General features: G+C 43.2%; 1 protein-coding gene and 1 pseudogene across 10 annotated transcripts in view; both read right to left on the reverse strand.

The window, feature by feature from the left end:
* The window catches only part of LOC146361389 (uncharacterized), a 77,290-nt gene extending 67,546 nt beyond the window's left edge, over positions 1-9,744 (reverse strand). For all 9 annotated transcript variants that reach the window (XM_084920500.1, XM_084920498.1, XM_084920492.1 and 6 more), the window contains exon 1: positions 9,634-9,744. The gene's annotated coding sequence lies outside the window, so the exon portion shown is untranslated. The remainder of the gene's footprint in view (positions 1-9,633) is intronic.
* Positions 9,745-12,580: 2,836 nt separating this feature from the next.
* LOC146361390 (long-chain specific acyl-CoA dehydrogenase, mitochondrial-like) lies at positions 12,581-19,625 on the reverse strand (annotated as a pseudogene). The gene is made up of 11 exons (XR_014799489.1): positions 18,564-19,625; positions 16,085-16,264; positions 15,867-16,004; positions 15,350-15,514; positions 15,193-15,259; positions 14,947-15,111; positions 14,483-14,584; positions 14,056-14,169; positions 13,777-13,904; positions 13,605-13,691; positions 12,581-13,521 (listed from the first exon to the last, which is right to left on the reverse strand). The product of XR_014799489.1 is annotated as a long-chain specific acyl-CoA dehydrogenase, mitochondrial-like (transcript).
* Positions 19,626-20,972: the final 1,347 nt, after the last annotated feature.

Consider the following 20,972-nt stretch of genomic DNA (forward strand, 5'->3'; position numbering starts at 1 on the left):
ATTTATCACAGCAGTTATCAGGGCAGCAATGCTTTCATTCATCGCTTATTTACATTTTTTATTTTTATTTGCGGTTCAACGGCTTTTATTGAACTGCACCGCCCATTGTTAGTGTGCATTACAGTGGGACAACATGGCTAAGTCGTTTCACTATCTGCCTTCTGAGCAAATGCGTTTTGGCTTAGTTCCGGATGGGGAGTTGGTTCATGCAAAAATAGATGGCCATATAATGTTGAACACAGAATTGCCTTCTAAACACAGGCTACAATCACGAGGAGGAACTTCCAGCCACGAGTGCCAAAATACACTCTATTATGTCATCCTGGAGATGCAAAATCCAAGCACAGTCCCACACACAGCACCGAGCCGGAGAACTGTTCCCACTCAAACAAGTGGGAGCTAAACTTGAGCCGCTCTAAACTTACGTGTAAATCACATCTGCCTCATTTGATGGGCTAAAAGACCAGCAGCTCTGAGCGGGCCGCGACGGCGCACCGGTGGTGATTAACTCATCAGGCTGGAAGGCTCTTTGATTGAACTTACCAGGGGTCACGCAGAAAATGAGGTCTTTTATCCTAGGGTCCAATGGCCCTGCACAGAATCTGCACACAGGGATCTCTATAGATGATCCCCGTGTGGGGAGAAACGGGGGTGGGGGGTGGGGGGTGGGGGGGTTATAATGCTGCGCCTAGATTAGGGTGAAAGGGTGACAATCGGCCTGGCAGCCCCTGAGGACACATCAAGCTTATGGTTTTTCTCTTGGACAGTAAGGCATCATCATGGTAGAAAGCAGATGGCGGAGGATTAGCATCTGAATGTGGGCATGAAGATCCACAGGGGTCCCCCCCCCGCTACTCCTCCTCCTCCTGCGTCCCCACAGGGGATAGGTGAGCTGAGAAAAAAGACGAGCTCTGGAAGGACAAAATCAATAATTGGAGACCCATGGTGCGCAGACAAAAGAACCGAGGAAAGCTGGTGGATTTACATAGAGAAGCAGCTAATTACGTTGTCTTCGTCAGAATATTTTTACTGCGGGCTTCCTATAACAATTTCTGGGTGCAGAATCAGAAGGACGCGCAATACAAAAACAAAGACGCCAGAGACGGCGATCGAGCTCAAAGCTGCCGCAGACATGGTAAAAAAAGAGATAACATCAGGACACATCCCACGTAAAGCTGCTTTGAAGTTCACGCCTGTGCTGTTTGGACTTGGTCTGAGGGAAAACATGCTGGTATCATCAATGAGCTCTATTTGTAATAAAGCGTTTAAGCTTCACGGCAACGTAAGCCTACTGAAAGTCATTTTGGCACAACAGAAACAAAAAGAAATGGTAGAAGAAAAGCAGATATGTCTAAAAACATTGTGCAATCTATACAGACTCTATGCACAGCGGGATTTCCCCCCTAAGCTTCAGTAACATAGTAAAATACTACCTCTCAGGCTTCTGCCTGAAAAAATGGCAGGCAGTTTAGACGCAGAGGTAAAACACAGAAGACAGGTTTGCTGCTCCCAACAGACCCAGAACCTGAATGGATTTTGCTGTATTTGTTATAAAACCTTAAAAAAACACAGTGAATGTAAGTTTTACAAGAAAACAGGGGCTATATATGATGTAGAAGGCAAACTATATAAGGTATGACTCAAATAATAAATAAAAGGATTGGAAATATGGAAAACCTTTGCAGCCAGTTGCATCATGTACAAATGCTGAATTTCCCCAAAACCTTCTGCCTTCTTCTTTTTCTATGTTCTTAGCTACAAGTTTCAAGCACTGCAGACGTGCCATGTGAAAGCATGCGGCTCCGATTCTCCAGTTTATTGCCCATTTATCACCAGATACTGTCAGCAGGCACACTGAGTCAATGGCACCCAGGAATACAAATCTCTCCTTAAGAAAAAAAAAATGTCACCCAGCTCATTGTGGTGGAAAACAACAGTCTCCTTCCCGCGAGGGGGGGCATTCGCAAACATCTGTTGATGCTCCTAAATAAAGCTTAAGGCTCCTTTTTCTGTAGAGATTTATGTTGTTTGATTTAATGAGGTGACCCGAAGTAGTGAAGTCTCCCCATCCCACCTTCAGTAGACGGCGCCTTGGGGACAACTCAATGCAGCTGGGCCATTCAAAGTTCAAGATTAGCTGGCATTATGAGGAATTACAATACAAAAAAACAAACAAACAAGCAGATATTCTTCATTTTATTGATGGTACTGCTTGTAGACCAATCAGCGGATTCCCAGATCCAGTTGAAGGTGTGTGGAGGAAAAGAAAGGAACGGCGAGGAAAGGGAACATTATGCTGTGATAAAAAGGACAGAAAAACCTTTTTTTCTAGGCTTCTGTCTGTATCTTTTTTTTTACAAGTCGAGGCAGAGACGCACAGAGGGGCTACACACTCAAAGAGGGTCATTCCTTTGAGGGGCTGGTTTCCATGGCAGGGGTTGCCCTGGTGAGTGGGAAGGGCCTTGATGGTCCCAGTAGACTTTGTCTACAATTGGAAAAACAATATATGTAATATATGTACATGTAAATCCCCTACATGACCTCCTGATAGGTTATTCCTGTCTTTGGTGGGGAGAACAAATAAACACAACTATGGTTGCATTAACTCTATACCCCTTGAAAGCCTTCTAGGAGTTATGTAACCTTGAACAACTTTTCTGAGCTGACCAATATCTGTCATATTTCAGGCCTGCTTATAGGACAAAATGGCTAGGAAGTTATTGAGGCCGGCCTCTCCCTATGGAGCTACCTTGGAAACTAATCTAATGGTTGTCAAACCCCGTCTTTTAATTTTTACTGAAGTCTCAAAACTCATCATTAAGGGTACAGGAGAGATTGTCAAATGCCATTATGGGGGAAAGACTTAAGGTAGTACAAGGCTTCCAGGACAATAATGAACTGTACATCAGCCGTCCCCAACCTTTTTTGCGCCACGGACTGGTTTATGTCTGACAATATTTTCACGGACTGGCCTTTAAGGTATCGCGGATAAATACAACAAAATAAAACTATTACCAGTACCGAAAAAAAAGACGATTTATTCATAACACACGTGAAAAGACCCAGGAAAACTGAGTTAACGATGAAAACGATAACAAAATAACGCTGAAAACCGATAAAAACCCTGAAAACCATACATTTCACACCTGAGCCTCAACTCTCGCGGCCCAGTACCAAACGACTCACGGACCGGTACCGGTCCAAGGCCCGGGGGTTGGGGACCGCTGCTGTACATAACACTTTTTAGCCTTTATTATGATAGGACAGTAAGGAGTGGTTAAGAAAGCTTGGAGAGAGAGCAGGTTAGGGAGAGACAGAACAAAAAGCCTTGGGCAGATCCAAACCATATGCTGTAATGGTCTTACAGCATATGGTTCACCTGCTCAACCAAATAAGCTATAGTGAAATACCCCCCAAATACTTTTGACCTGAGGAAACCAATCACATGTTTACTAACTAAAAATGTTGCCACAGCTGTGATTACAGCTGCAACTCTAAACTGCGACTCAGGACCCCTCACTTTTCTGAAACGTTAAAAAATGTGCACAATGTTCCTGTTATGAATTCTGTCTCTGTGTTGGGAATTATAACAATAACAGTTATGATTAATTGATGATGTTATGCTAAATGTGTAAAATAACAAAACTCTTGGTTTCTGCTGCTACCTGATATTCCAGGAATGCAATTAACTGAGATTAGAGACGCCTACAAACAGCTGCAAGCAACAAACAAAACATCAGTCCCTGTAAACGTTTTGTCAAATTATATTTGGTTGACTTGATTGTCTTATTATTCTGAGTCATTAGAGCTGAGCTGTCATTTCAAAGACATTTAAATTTATGAAAGATGTGAAAACAGAGGAAATCTAACGAAGCCAATGACCATAATGATGCAATTTCTTTGGCATTATCAGCTTTTCAGGTATTATTGTAACGCATTAATTGACACACAGAGAAGGAAAATGTGATTAGAATTACAAAGTAGTTACCAGGCATCCTGAGGCGGACATGTAAGGCATTATTCATTAAATGATGTACTCCAAAATGTCAAAACAGTGAAAGAAGACGTTAAAATGACTCATAAAAAAGACAAAACAACTGGTTTTGGCATAAATTATGTAGTAAAGTAACATCCATCCATTCGCTCCCGCTTATCCTTTTCAGGGTCGCGGGGGGCGCTGGAGCCTATCCCAGCTGTCATAGGGTGAGAGGCGGGGTACACCCTGGACAGGTCGCCAGTCTGTCGCAGGGCAAACACACAGGGACAGACAACCATTCGCACTCACATTCATTCGCACATTCACACCTAGTGACAATTTGGATTATCCAATTAACCTATCCCCACAAGCTGCATGTCTTTGGACGGTGGGAGGAAGCCGGAGTACCCGGAGGGAACCCACGCAAACACGGGGAGAACATGCACACTCCACACAGAAAGACCCCGGCCTGATGTTGGAATTGAACTCAGGACCTTCTTGCTGTGCGGCAACAGTGCTAACCACCATGCCACCGTGCTGCCTAAAGTAACAAATCTTCATATTCAAGAACAAGAACCAGAGGGTCCTTTTGATTTGGCGTGAAAGCAATTAACAAATTATTAAAATTGCTGATTAATTAATTAATTCAAATAACTGCTTCTGGGGTAAAACTGTCAGTTATGTGAAGCCAAAGTGGGTTTGCAGAGTCTGATGATTTCATCCTGCATATTTTTCCATCGTCTCTCTGTGGCATGTGTGAGAGAGAGGATGTTAGATATGCTTTTAAGCCTCTCTTCAGACACATTCGGCAGCGGTCACAGTAAAACCCCTTCCTGGATGCTAGCCAGGACGTCCACTACACGCAGTCAGCTGCCCCTTGTTCCAGCAGACTAGTTAAAAACAAGATTCAAAAGGAACGAAATGTGCCATCGCCGTAATCATGTCTTCCATCTGTTTTTATGTTTCACACTGGCTTCACAGAGCTCCTGTGTGTGACGCTTCTATGAACTAGGGGGTTTCCATTCATCCAAAATACGACCCTGACAAGCAGACGCACTCAAGCGTGTGCACGCTAACACAGCGAAGAGATGTTCTGGTTTACTTAAGAAGCTTCAAACCCAGAGAAGCAATTTACCCCGAATCCTTGGGGACTTTATTTCCACTACATTACCATCCAATCTTTTCCCTTAATGGATGAACTAAAAAAGAAGAAAAAAAAACAAAAGAGAAAACATGTTCAAAAAACCTCGAGAAACCCAATAGAGTTGGTATGTTCTAACAATACTCTAACAATGAGCTTCATTCAGTCCTCTAGCACACTTCACTCAGTGTATTAGCCTCCAACCGCAGTCAGTTGGCTGTTTGCAAAAGGATGAGGAGAAAACAATTGAGCTGTTTAGCTTGCACATCTGGAAATCATAAAGGCTCAGCACTAAGTAGCTTAGCTACTACGCTAGGCTAACAAGAGGTCCCCGGCCTATTCGGTAAAAAGCTAAGGCTCATTAGTGGTTTGTTCCCAGTCCGAAAAATCAGACCAGCCTCACATGTAAGCACTGCTGCTCCAGCTGCATCGTTCAGACTACCATTAAGTCCTAAAATAAGTTCTGGTTTTGAAGTGACATAAAATAACCTCACATTGAAAGGCAAAATCCCGCCAATGCTTTTTCAAGACCTTCAAACGTGTAAAAAACCAGCAAAGACTCGAGCAGTTTTTCGATCTCTCTAGCAATACTGTAGTCCACTACAATCTGAAGGCTAATATTTGCGTGTAGAATTCTCCAGGTTTAATCTAAAGGGTTGTACAATGTAGCTTCGTTAATGTTTTACATCACTTTCCTCATTTGCTCTTTGTTGTGCTTCAATAAAAAATGTAATTCATTACAGTAATACGTTATATTGTTTTTAAACTGCAAAACCTATAAAAATCCAGCCAAATATTAGCACTTTACTAAAATACAGTGGCAGGACTCAGCTGGTTACATATAGCTGACCTAACATCATCCAGAATATGTCAGCAGGCCAGTTGTGTGCAATTTTGTTTGCCAATTAAGGGTGTAAAACCACAAACAGCAGGTTAAATGTCATAACCCTGTTAACACAGAAACACATAAACGTCCCTTGACGGCTTTTTGGGAACATGCAACAAGTTTTTGCCTGGAATGTGTTGTTGTCTACAGAAACTGTTAAAAAAAGACATTTTTACAGTGGATGACCGAGGTTTGGATCAACACAGAGTGGACTCGAGCTGGCCTGGTAGGCAGGTTGTATACTTCGTCTTTCAAAAATTCTGAAGAATGTTTTTTTCTGTTTTCTTTACCCAATCCTTATGTCCTCCTCACAGATTAGCTAACACAAGATCAGAGGTTAGAGCGGCAGCAAATATTAGAGATGCCAATATCTGGGGGAGCAGCCCCTGACTGTAAGAATGCCCTGCATGAGTGTCCTCTCTGTTGAGGGGCAACGTCCGTGAGGAATGAAATATGACACTGACTGTCAGGGCTCATTTGGGAAACTAGCTGTAAGCCAGCCATGGTTGCAGCTCCGGGTAGAAGGGCGAACAGGGTGGATGAGTGATTAGAGAGACTATCTTGTAACAAGGAGGTCACAAGATGAAGAATCTGTGTGGTTAAGCTTAATTAACACACACTAGTTTAGACTTTACCAGCTCTTCCTACTACAACTAGACAGCAGATTCTGCATGCTGGTTGAATCCAAAAAGCTGTAGGCCTTTTTCTAAGACTGATCACCTCTGCTCCTATCCCACAGCTTAGGGACCCGCTACATCCATCTGTCCTCTGTTGTTACAGCATGCTTCCTGTGCATACAAAGTGTCTCTGACAGCTGTATCTTCTTTTAAAGAGCAGGATACTAGAAACGGCCTTGGTGGACAAGTGCCTACGTCAATGATAAGTTCATTCATTACTGAAAAGAGAATGACGTTCACGATGCTCTTCATCCATGCCTGACAAAAGACTTGTAGGTCCTAATTAACATGGCACACTGCTGAGTGGCAGCCTGTTGAAGCTCTTGTGTGTTTTTCTTGCTTTTTTCAGCATTTCCTTAATCACTTACTCAATTATTCTTAATTACTAATTACTTTACTACTTTACAAATCTTTTTTTCTTGCTTTTGGATTTTTAAAAAAATTATATTTGCCAGCTGTGCCAGTTGACAGCACTGAGTACATGCGTGATGCTAATGCTAGAGAAGAAGCAACAGGACTGCAGAGCTGAAGCTATCATCATGTGGATTGTAAGGCTACAAGTCGCAAAGTCAATTGACTCTCAGCCTATTCAAAGTATCCTTGGACAGGAAGACTTTGTATAGTGAAAAAAGATGGAGTTCACAGTGAAGATGAATAGTAATAATACTATAAACTTCATGGAAATGTGGCTGAACTCACACTTTATTATAATCATTTACATTATATTAAAGTATACAATACTATTATTATTATTACCATTTTTCCACTTGCTGTAAAAAATAAATTCCCAGATATGGGGAATAAATTAAATATTTTTGTCTTATTTCTAAGATCTTTTCTAGCACTTGAGTATGTCAAGAAGCTTTGGTATGTGTGTGTGTGCACTTGATATGCAGGTCAGTGGGCCGTTTGGTTCTTCTGACGTAGGCGAATTAGATTAGGTCCCTCTCACAGTTGAGACTTAATCATGTACTAAAGCACAGCTCTGCCATCTCCCATTAGACACCTGTGGAACAAAAGGAGCCTCAGACGGGAGCAACAGATATGTCCTGAGACCTTAAACACCTGTGTCTGAGGCACTGAGGTGTACTGCAGTAATCTACTTCACCGACAAGCTAGAATGCACGTAAATTCTTGAATAATGAGGAATATCAGAGACTGATCGTGATTCCAGACACAACTCTAATGCAATCGCTTGTCATCAGGAAGGGCCAACAAAGATGATGTGTCTAAATTCCAGTGGAGTGGATGACAGGTCTGTGGTTCCAGGACCTAACCAGAATCAACGATGGGAGATTTACCAAAGTGGTGCAGGGAGGCGGCTCAGGTTTCCTGGTGGTTATATGAGCAAGAAATGGCTAGATATGGCTTACACACACACACCTACACACACACACACACACACACACACACACTACAACTGAAATTTAAAGACGTTAAGAGTGAGCACACACACAAAACCCCAACCTGTCGTGCCCTGATTAAGGTCATTTCTGTCAGTGATTAGACTCAGCCCAATCTGGTCTGACAGAGGCTTGTCCTTACAGGAGAAGCAGGCGAAACTTGATTCACATCTCGCCTGCTGTGCTAATGCACTTTGTCAACCTTCATTTGGCCTGAGCCAAGAAACACCTATTCTGTGTCAAACAGGCAAATATGTTTTGTATGTTTATCTGAATCTGCCATTAATGTGAACCTGAATTACACGGGGCTTTAGGAAAAACTCTCGCGAAAACAATCAGTCCATTTCTACTACGTTCCTCTGGCTCATTACTGCTGGTAAAACAAATTCCACTTTTCGTGATCAAATCGAATCTGACTGAACAAGCAACCACAATGCATTAAGCTGAACTTTGGGGGGATCTCAGGTTACCAAGCTTGGACATCCCCAACATGCCAAGGCACTGATTTCCCTCTACATCTCGTCTACAGCCAGGATCTTCTGAGGCAGGAACTGGAATGTCCAAACACACAAACTCTTGAATTCCTTTCCATAAAAGACTGTTTTCACACTTAAAATTCTACAGAGTTCCTGCTTCTCCTCACTGCACTGAGGCTCGGGAGATGCTGAAAGGATGCAGAACTGGAACAGACCCTTTTAGCCTGCAGATTTTCAGATCACTATCTGTGACTGAGTACATATATTTAAGGCTGTAAAACGATATTAGAGTCCGTCAGGGAAGATCCCAGAATATGGTTTTGGCTTTCAGCTGTCATAACAGGGACATTGTTATTAATTTGAGTCACATAAAAGGCTTCCTTCAAACTACATTTTGCTGGTGAGAGGTGGTGGTGGTGCCTATAATGCCAAGTAGACGCTGGGCTACTCCCATCATAACGCATTGACAAATCGGTAATAGCCCGAAAAGGGGGGGGGGGGGGGGCAGTGAGATGGGGATAACTATAATAATCCACAATTATATTGCACTTATATTTACAGTTTTCCTTTTAAATATCCACTGCAGAAAAAGGGGGATCCTTTCCTGCAGTGGATGGCTGCGAGCGGCGCCGGTTTCAGCACCATGCAGGCGTGGACCAGAACAAAAGGCGCAGGATGCAGCAGCGCAGAGAGGCTCGCCGGGACGCAGCAAGACGGTGACAAATGCCGCAAATTAATACCCAGGTTAATACATCTACCTAACAGCATTTTAAATACAAGTCTCCACTGAAAAGCGACTTTAAAAGGCACGCATTTCAATCCGCCACACTCGCAGATATCCCCCATTCTCTCTAAGAATCACGCACATAACCATACATAACACCATAACCACACACACAGCAGCAGAGGATTAGTGGACAGCGACATTGATGTGCAGACTCTGACTTTTTGTCAAACTTTCCCAGCAGCCGGTGTCGCAATCCTACATCTTAAACTTGCGCATCCGCGCTGCTTTGCGCCATCGTAAAGTCTTATTTCCCCGCACATGACGAAGCAAAGCGATTTGGGTCTTACCTGGAGGTTCAGGCTGCTGAGCGGCACTAATGCCCTTGGATAGGAAGAGAGCTGTGGTGACAATGAGAGCGGTATGGGGGCCCTGTGGCCCCTCCCCGTTGCAAATGAAGCTACCGTAAATGCAGAAGTCTGCGCGCAAGGCGGATTATGTGGCTTCAGTATGCGATGATGTAGATTCTGTGCAACATCTTTGTAGTGTAAAAACACAAAAATAAAGAAAACACAACGCAGCTCCTGTAAATACGGACACACGCACATATAGGTGTAAAGGTTTGATGTCAGGTCATTGCTAAAGGGCTTTGAGTGATTTGATGCAAAGGGGGAAGCTCTCTGTCTGCAGTGGATGTGAGTGCGGAGCTGAAGCACCGGGGTGTGGCTGTTGCTGAGGGAAGATGGAGAAGAAAAAGGAGAGGAGGGGGTTAGACGAGTGGGGCTATGGGGGAAAATGGGAAGGAGGCAGAGGAGATGGACCAGTGAACACGAGAGCTGTGCAGTAGTATTGCTATACTAATACAGATACCAATAGGCTCAACTTACAAAGGCAGCTTATGTTGATCTCATAAAGCCCATGATTTATCTGACGAATAATCAGCGTTTAACGTAATCGAAACATTCATTTTAGACCTGGAACCTAAATGTGCCTGGCTATAAAGAACTTTGGGTCAACCTCTACTGTTTAAATGCGTTACAGGCTTTAAACGAAACAGTAAATAAAACAGACTGACTGACAGTTAACACAAAAAGGTGGAGACATCTTTCATAATGAATGTTTGAGGTCTATTTTTTAGTTTTCAAAAACAATAACTTATTTAGAACAATTAAGCAGGATACATATTGAACTTGGAGGACAGAAACAAAGTATCCAGCGATACCAATTATTGGTACAGCATTACCGATATTCAGTGTTGGGGAGTAACGGAATACATGTACCGCCGTTACGTATTTAAAATACAAAATATGAGTAACTGTATTCCGTTACAGTTACCATTTAAAAAGGTGGTATTTAGAATACAGTTACTTTGTTGAAATAAATGGATTACGCGGCGGTACTTCCCTGTTTCATATTGTGGCGGGTCAGGACTGTTTGGGTTTTGTTTGACAGCTGTGATGTTCTGTTGTTCCAGGCGGCAGCGTTGCGGTTGCCACGGTTACAGGGTGACGCTCTCTCTCTGCGTGTTTCCTGGGTGAGAGAGCGCCTTTTTATTGTTGTTGTGCTAAGCTAATAGGCAGAATGCTACAGGTATAGCTCTAAAGAATGTAGCATCATAGGCAGTGTAGTCCGTGCTGCAGGGAGAATGGACTGCCATACCCGTTATGTGTCTGTGAGCGAGGGAGGGAGAAAAAGGAAAAGTACGAGCTGTCATCGAGCAAAAACGGGAGCTGGAAGCATGTAAATACTGTATAATAATAACCACTGCAGCCAAGAAGAGTGCCTGACGAGCCCAGTTGTAAGTAAGCTATTAAGACTCGACTGTACACCGTGTTCGTGTTTTCCTCCAAAAACAACAAGTTCCGTTGGAGCAGCCTTTCAACGCCTCTCTCTGTCTCTCGCAAGCAAAGTTGACCCAGACAACAAAGTAAAGCTATTTTTCGGCTACGAGCCCGACACAGAACCCACCGTATTAGCCAGAGGTCCCTTTACTACGGTTCGGAGCCGCGGACCTTCAGTAACAGTAATAAATCACAGCAATAGTACATTCACGTAGTTGTAAACAGCATGATAATATATTAAGTAATCCAAAGTACTCAGAATATGTTACTCTCATTGAGTAACGTAACGGAATACGTTACAGAATACATTTTGGGGCATGTATTCTGTAATCTGTAACGGAATACATTTTAAAAGTAACCTTCCCAACACTGCCGATATTTGGATCAATTTGAGCCACCTCTAGTCAACAGCAGATACTCTCACAGTGCCCTCGAGGTGAGGCGTGATGGTCACAGACAATGACATGACTCCATATTTACAAATATACACAAGCTCTGAAACACTGATGCCCCAAAATTCTGAATAAATGTGCAGAAAACGTGATCAACGTTCCTAACGTGCAAAAAAAACGAGCTTCAAACTTTGAAGGGATGCTTTGAATCATCAGGTCTAATTCAACAGCCTGCTTTTTTCCACTGCACTGTCATTTCTCATGGGCTCCTCCAGGTTTGAGCAGTCCCTTACTGCCACCTACTGATGGAAGTAAGTCAATGCACTGAAGATGCTGACGCTGCCATATTATTAAGCATAGTATATGCAGCATAAATCAGTGTGGCACTTAAAGCAGACATCTTTATTTTGATGTTTAACTAAAACAACCCATACCTGATGAATTAAGAATGCAAGTATGCACAAATCTGAGTTAATTATAATTAACACTTGCCAGTAATTCATAATTCATGTTTATGTAATGATGCAGACAGTTCCACCCCATTGATCTTAAACCTGCTACAATCTGTGCAGTATGTAGAGAGACTTGCAGAGTGACATAACTTTCAATAAGCTGTCACTAGATGTTCCCTGAAGCTAACACATCAGGGAATCGTATCCGAAAGATGTTTCTGAAACTTCAGAGGATCTTCGAGAGGTAAAACACCTCCCTGCTTACCTGACCTGCCTGTCTTGAATTCTTAAACTTGGAACATGTGAAAATTTTGTCTTGATTGTAGCTTTTAAGACCTGAAATATATTTTCAGGCCTGAAAATTTCAAATAGATATATCCTGTTTTTAAGAAGTTACGAGGGCTCAAAAATGTTAAAAAAGCTAGGACTGTTTTCCAAAAATCTGGGGGATTTTCCATGTACAGAATCTAAAATTGGCATTTAGAGGAGTCTCCCTTCTCAGTCACACTCCATGTCATTTATTTAATTACATTCATGACACTCACAAACAAGAGCTGAGAACCACTGGCACAAAGTTAGTGCTTCATGCACTTTGACATGGTTTTTATTGGCAAATAAATCAATTTACAACAAGTGTCTTGTGTTAAACATTGTTCATGCTGCTTGTAAATTAACTAAGAGTCGCAGATTATGAAAGCAGGCATTTAAATGCATATTAACAAACACTGATTTTGAAAAAGAAAACCTCCTATAAGGGAAATTACGTCAGATATCTTTAATCTGATGCAGACTGGCCACATTATCAATGCTAAAACAAGGCATTGCTGACAAACTTTGTTAAAGAAAATTCTCTGTATTTCCTGTCATATGTGTACTGTAGCAATGCTGAATGCTAAAATTATTATTATTATGTCCAAAGATTCAACTCATGAGGTCAGTGTATGTCCATCCTTAATATTACATATATAGTCGCGTGAGTGCAGAAGCTCCGCCCACCTGCTGCTCAAAACTTCTCTTTAAAAGGGGCATAAAGGGGAATACAGTGGTTGAACATTTACAGAATTAGAGCAAAGAGCAAACAGTGTTCTTTTATTCCCTTTATTGATCTGAAAATTTCAAGTATAATTAAACCAGTGGACATACTGGTGTTCACATTCACACTTCCACTGCACGGCTATCACAGCCAAAATAATTCACATAACGATATGAGTGTAATACCTACAGAAAAAAAAACTAAACTGGAGATCTTTATTGACAGTTTTGTGGGTTTTTGTGTTTTTTTTTTTTCTGAGTATGTTGTTAAATTTTAACTGTGAAAAAGCATGGCTGTCATCAGGACACGTTCCCAGTGTTGTTTTTAGCTACACTAGATCCAGTCTTTTTACATTGCACCTGAAGATTCTGAATTCCAAAATTTAAAAAAAAAAAAAAAAAGATTACAAAAAACAACAACCCAGTTTCACTTCTGGCTGACGATGGTACGAGCGATGAGCTCCTTCATGATCTCGTTGGTTCCTCCGTAGATAGGCTGAACTCGCGAGTCCACAAATGCCCTGAAAACACAAACATGTTGATGAGCTGGAAAAAACCCCAAAACAATCAAAGCTCTCTGTTGCAATGTTTACGTGATACTAACTTGGCGATGGGGTATTCCCACATGTACCCCCAGCCTCCGTGGAGCTGCAGGCACTGAGTGGCCACTCTGTTCTGGAGGTCAGACGCCCTTCAGATAAGATGAAGTACATCAGCGCGTGACAACAACACAGCTTAGCCTTTAGATCATGAGGTGGTAAACTCCAAAAACTCACCAATACTTAGCCATGGAGGCCATGGCAGGATCCAGGCTTTTCTCAGCATGGAGCTGAAGGCAGCTATCCACGAAGGCTCAACCCACACAGATCTCGGTCTTTAGCTCTGCTAGCTTGTGCTGCACGGTCTGTGGAGCGCAAAGACAAAAAACAGATAGTATGATGACTGGGAGGATGATTTGATAAACTGGTCCTTTTTTAATAGGAACTCATCAGGACAGACTATATCCTTACATGAAATATGCTAAAAATATTCACCAAAAGAATTACTATAAAGACCTGAAGGTGAGCGACTGTTTTGCTGAAAGCCTTCCGCTGTATTACATAATTTCTGGTTTCCTCAAATATGAACTCACAGCTCGCTATGGCCATGGCAGCAACCAGCAGACGCTCCTAGAGAAGGGAAAAGGTTGTTTGACGTCAAATTAACCCAAGTGAGACGTTATCTGCAGATGATGTGTACAAGCACGTGATAAAACATATTTAGGAGTGCCAAAGTACAAGGACGATGAGGCTAAAAATCCAAAGATACGTGTCTGTAGGTTCAAGTTATGAATATAAAGATGTTTTAGGTATTTCATTTTGTAAAAATATGGGTGCAGCCAGACTGGATCTCCACCCAGGTTCAAGGTATGAAGAGTTACTCCTTCCTCAGTGGAGGCATTAAATGTTTCTGATATGAACATGCCATAAATGTTGTGTTCACCTGAGGGAGTTCATTCATCAGGTAATAGAAACCTTTGTTGAGTTCTCCTAAGAGGGCATCAGCTGGGAGGCGCACATCCTCGAAGAATAACTCAGCTGTGTCCTTTGAAAGAACCAGAAACACAAGTGAGAGGATGTAATGAAGTATAAATCCTTAGTAGCACAAATGACCAAGTTCTGTTGTCACTTTTTAGCCTCATGCATTTGTATAAACTGTAATTTACAGTAAAGGTTTGAAATTTAAAGCGCTAAGAGAGTTATATGTGCAATCAAAATTGCCTTTGTTTCTTCAGCTGAACAATCAGAGCAGTCTGGGCGTGTCGGGAGGGATCGTCCCACAGACACAAAAGCTGTTTCAGACAGATACTTCTTTTTGATTTTGAAGCATGGAACCAGTTAAACCCACACTTGTAGACCATAAAAAATGATGTAGGGGCACTTCATATATTTCCATGACCCTGGTACCTGGGCTTTCAGGCCAATCTTCTCCAGCTTCCGCCCTTTGTGAAAGCCCTTCATGCCCTCCTCCACCAGGAACAGACTGATCCCGTGTGCTGCCGTCTTCGCCTCTCGGTTGGTCACGGTCACTACCACCACCAGATCTGCCATCCAACCATTTGAAATAAATACCTGAAGAGGTCAGATGGAGTAATATCTATACTGGACTTTAAATGTAATTGAGTGGATACTTTTGAAGTCTTGACTCAGTACCTTGTTGCCGTTGAGGATCTAGTCACTGCCGTCCTTCTTGGCATACGTCCTCACACCCTGAAGGTCACTGGAAAAAAATAGAGGTGCTGAATCGCTGAAGCTACCTGACATTATGTGTGCTGATTTCTTGATGTTACATCTGTGATTGAGTCCTGACCTGCCTGCTCCTGGCTCAGTCATGGCGATGGCAGCGATACATTTCCCAGCGGTCATCTTTGGGATGAAGTGTTTGATCTGTTCCTTGCTGCCGTAGTTGACGATGTAGGGCATGACGATGTCAGAGTGCAGCGTAAAACCTGGGCCTGTGCAGTTGCAATACATTCTGTAGTGGTGCAGACAGCAGAGATGAGCTGAAGGATGAAGAGATAGCTGACTATCTGGCAAATACACTGGTCATCATGACTAAAGCTACTTTCTTGTGATTGTTTTTTTTAAATGGTATTGAGCAACAGTTCTCCAAGCTTTCTGAAGTGGTAAAATCATACCTGGATAAAAAAAAAAAAAAAAATGCAGCAATGGATCGATCACATGTCCTCACTTGGAAAAAGCTTAATTCTCTTTCTTGTGTTTTTAAAATCACATCTCAGCTGGAACTCATTGCTAAAATATTTCAGTCTCTCTGAATGTCGGCGAATAGCTTCAGATATTGAACGGTGGTTTGAAGGACAACTCACTGCTCCTCCCATGTGACAGCTGCAGAAAACAGGTCTCCTCCTATGCCACCATGCTCTTCTGGTGTCATTACTCCCAGCAGACCTTGCTCACCAGCCTTTTCCCACACCTCCCTGCTCACCTGACCTGCCTTCTCCCACCTGCAACAAAAAACAGTTGAAGTAAAGCTATTAAAGGCTTATTTTAATAATTCTTGGTAGGTCATCAAACTTCCACCTACTCTTTGTGGTAAGGCACCACTTCCTCTTGGAAGAAGCGCCGCACATTTTGTCTGAAGAGGTCATGGTCCTCATTGAAGATCCGGCGGGTCCCGATGTCCATCAGGGATTTGGCGCTGGAGGTCTCAGGTCGGCCTGAGGATGCAGGCTGCCTGAACTCCTCAGACTTACTGTGCTGAAATCTGTGGGGACAGAAATTCAACCACACGTCACTATACAGCCAGCAAGTGCCTGACCTGGGAGCTCCATGACAAATTAACTCACTCAGCTAAAGCAGTGGCAGCAGATTTTGTGTCTCTGTCCTGAATTTCATGAAAGCTGCTATTAAATTAAACAAATACACATATACAGAAAGGACAGAAAAAACAAACAAAACCCTCCAAAACAGATCATTACATACAGCTGAGGACCAGAAACAAAAACAACTGATGTATCAATATTTCAACTTTTAAAAAAATTGCATCCTGTCATCTCTTACGAACTACCTCCACTGATCCAGTGACAAGAACACAGGTGGAGAGATGTAACATCGTATGAGACCATTGTTTCATCTTCCTCAACTTCTCATAAAAAAATAAAAAGGTGTTCTGGATGTGATGTTCAGAGCTGCCTGAGGATCTAAGCTAGAAACTTTGAGATGTTATAGGTGACCAAGTTGATCAAGCAGACATTTGGTCTTAATGGCACTCCCTGTTTATGTATCTTTGGTACATATATTCTTTACTCTTGGAACTGTGTCTTCATTCCATATATTTTACATACAGTGGTCAGCACTACAGGCTGAAACATGGGTGTGCCACGGGTTCCCCAGTTTTACTCATCGTGGCCAATTTGTACATGGAAGAATTGGAAGAGAGGAGTTTGTTATCCTACCCTGGAATACGCCAAGTGATTCAGGTATGTGATCAAAAATTGTTCCACCCCAAGGATCGGGTCCCCTGGCACAGAGTAATATAGTGTACGCTGTTAAGTGCCAGGAGGATTGCCATGACTTATACATCGGGGAAACCAAACAACCTCTGGTCAAAGGAGCTTGCAAAGAAAAGCGTCTGGACTTCTTTAAGTTGCTTGAAGACGTTTCACCTCTCATCCGAGAAGCTTCTTCAGTTCTAAGGTCAAATGGTGGAGAGTCCCAGATATAAACCTAGTGGGAGTATCCCCCCACAGAGGGACAAAAGGACCCCCTGATGATCCTCTAATCGCCTGAGCCAAGGTGTGAAACCGGGTGTGGGTCCCAATCAGCCAGAGTTTCGGGTGTGTTCATTGTGAAACCTGGCCCCACCTTATCAAGCGAATTCCTGAGGTCAGATGGCCCAGGATGTGAGTGGGCGTTAAGGCGTCTGGGAAGGGATCTCAAAACTGGATTATAGATGGCAGAGAGTTGGTGTCGTAAACCCCCGCCTCTGTTCAAAGATGGTCGCTCACAGTGGACATAGATGGCTTCTTTCACTCCTCTTTCAAACCATCTGTCCTCTCTGTCCAAAATGTGAACATTGGCATCCTCGAAAGAGTGTCCTTTATCCTTAAGATGCAGATGGACTGCTGAGTCTTGTCCTGTGGAGGTGGCTCTTCTGTGTTGTGCCATGCGCTTGTGAAGTGGCTGTTTGGTCTCTCCAATGTAGAGGTCTGGGCATTCCTCGCTGCACTGTACAGCATACACCACATTGTTAAGTCTGTGTTTTGGCGTTTTGTCTTTCGGGTGAACCAGTTTTTGTCTGAGCGTGTTGCTGGGTCTGAAATGCAACGGGATGTCATGCTTGGAGAAAACTCTCCTAAGTTTTTCTGATACACCGGCTACATAGGGGATGACAATGTTGTTGCGTCTGTCCTTCTTATCCTCCCTCGCTGGTGTCTGGTCTTCTTTTTTGTGCCTCTTTGCTGACTTTAAGAACGCCCATTTAGGATAGCCGCACGTTTTGAGTGCTTCCTTTACATGTGTGTGTTCCTTCTTTTTTCCTTCAGGCTTAGAGGGAACATGTTCTGCCCGGTGGTGTAGGGTCCTAATTACTCCAAGTTTAATTACTCCACCGGGCAGAACATGTTCCCTCTAAGAAGTGGAGACTTCTTCATTTTGACTTAAAACAACAACTCTCAACCATAACATGTTTTATTTAGATAAAAATGGCCAAACTCGTGTATCTTCATTTTTAGACTGCTGTAATTTTAAAACGTTCACTAAATTTTGAGATTCTGGTTTCGATTTTCACATTAAAGGTCTCCATGTAAACAACAGGTCACCATAAAGTGTGTCAAAGGTAACCGCACACACACATACTACAGTCCGACCTTTTTCTGTACTATAAAAATGCTCCGCAACTTCTACAGTGAAATATAAAACATATCACTAAAATCATGCAAAGTAAAACTATTTCCTAAAACAGCGTAAATGTTCCGTTCACAGCTTTGAATGCATTTCTTTGCGCTGATATCGACAGCTGCGGCTCCAGCTCACCAGAAACAGCTTTAACTGCGCATTTTTACCTCGCAGAAACTGCAGAGAGCGGCCGTCCTCTTCCAGACACATTTCTCAGTCCGAAAACACAAGTTCCGATTATTCTGTTCGCCAACATATTCGAATCAAAGGCTACAACTTTGTTTTGGTAGATCTCGGGTTTATAATAGCAGCACCATTAACGAGACTGGGACAGCTCCGTCTTAACGTGGCGACTCTGTTTATTGCCAAGCTGCAACAACAAATACACACGGCACAACCACCAGAGGGTGCTGCATGAACCATTGAATTAGTCCTTACCATAACATCCCCCCTTCTGAGTACATTATAAACTATAATGTTTTCTGTATTAATCCACTTTTATGTCAATACTGAAATCACTGCAACTTAACTTGTAGCTGGATACTCCAAGGCTGTTACATTAACTCAAATCTGTAACAAACATTTATTGCCTTTATTTATAACTATTAATTTATTTAACTGTGTGAACTCATTCTAACTATGAAGGTGGGGTAGACAACCCAGTCCTTCAACTGAGTGAGGGGATTATTCTGCCCTGGGCTGGTCACTCAGGTGCTCGAGAGTACCTTCTACCTAAATCAAAGTCCTTAAGGTACCTCGGTGGGTTTCTGTCTCTTGTAGGATATCTTCTTTCAGTAGTCTGGTTACCTGGTGGTATAAGACACTGCTGAACCTGGTTTGAAACAGGGCTGCTGCTGTTCTCTGGCAGGACAGGGATTTGTTGTTCAGTTGGTTCAGTCTTGGTCCCTTTTAGTGTGATCAGATGGCTCCTGTTTCGACGTAGAAGCCCCCTCGGGGTCTCAACAAGGTAAGACCATGGCGTATCTGCTCTGCCTGATATAGTCCCATTTGTTTTCATGTCTGTGATCCAAACTTGATCTCCTGGGTGTAGTCCAGTGAGGTCTTGTGCTCTGTGTCTGTTGTTGAACCATTTCCACTGTTTTTCTCTCTCCTTCCCTTCTCTCTCTCTCAGTTTAGTTCAAGGTTCAAGGTTCTTTATTTGTCACATGCATAGTTATACAAGTATAACACACAGTGAAATGTAGCCTGACACGCTCCTCGACATGTGCAAAAATTGGGGGGGGGGGGGGTAGAGGAAGAACATTATATATATATATAGTATATACATTGGGTGAATGTGCAGTAGTAGCAGCAAGCAGGTGAATTCTGTACATTAATATGAATAGACATCTGACTATTTTACAGAATAGACAATATAAACATATTTAAAATTAAAGGAATTTGGAATGTACATTGTGCCTGGGTTTAGAGTGTCTGGGAGAGAGTCCTGTCTCAGTCAATTATAGATGATGTGAGAGGTCGGGTGTGTGTGTTTAGGGCCCGGATGGTTTGGGGATAGAAGCTCCTCTTGAGTCTCTCTGTCCTTGCCCGGATGATGCGGAACCTTCTACCAGATTGCAGAAGTTGGAACAGTTTGTTGCCAGGATGGGATGGGTCCTTCAGTATCTGCGCTGCTCTAGTCCGACATCTCCTGGTGTAGGTGTCCTGAAGCGGGGGGAGAGCAATCCTGCAGCAGCGTTCTGCTGTACGGATCACTCTCTGGAGAGCTTTTTGGTCCTTCACACAGCTGTTCCCAAACCATGATGTCATGTTCTGTGTGAGGATGCTCTCCACAGCGCCTGTATAGAAAATCCTGAGGATCTTTGGAGAGACCCTGAACTTCCTCAGTTGTCATAGGTGATACAGGCGCTGTCTAGCCTTTTTGGTCTGGACCTGAATGTGGGCAGACCATGTCAGGTCTGAGGAGATGTGGACACCAAGATACTTGAAGGACTGCACCCTCTCCACTGGAGCTCCATTGATGATAATGGGCTTGTAGTCTCTGTGCTGACTCCTTCTGAAGTCCACCACCAGCTCCTTGGTCTTGCCGACGTTCAGCTGGAGGTGGTTGTCCTGGCACCATGATGCCAGATTCTTCACTTCGTCCATGTAGGCCGCCTCATCGTTGTTGGAGATGGCACCCAACACCACTGTGTCGTCAGCAAACTTCACAATGGTGTTGGAGCCATGGGTGGCCACACAGTCTGAAGTGTAGAGGGAGTAGAGCAGTGGCGAGAGGACACATCCCTGAGGTGCTCCTGTGTTGATGGTGATGCTGTTAGAGACGCATCTACCCACCCTCACCACCTGAGTTCTGCCAGTGAGGAAGTCCAACACCCATGCACACAGACGGCTGTTAAGTCCCAGATCCCTGAGCTTTGTGAACAGTCTGCAGGGACTATTGTGTTAAACGCTGAACTGTAATCAACAAACAGCATTCGCACATAGTTACCCTGTTTCTTGTCCACGTGGCTGAGGGTGGTGTGCAGGACGTGGGCGATGGCATCCTCTGTGGATCTGTTGGGTCGGTAGGCGAACTGCAGCGGATCTGTGGTGTCTGGGATGGAGGAGGAGAT

Source organism: Perissodus microlepis, chromosome 23, assembly GCF_051167445.1.
Source record: "Perissodus microlepis isolate ML-2025 ecotype Zambia chromosome 23, ASM5116744v1, whole genome shotgun sequence".
Classification (NCBI taxonomy): Eukaryota; Metazoa; Chordata; class Actinopteri; order Cichliformes; family Cichlidae; genus Perissodus; species Perissodus microlepis.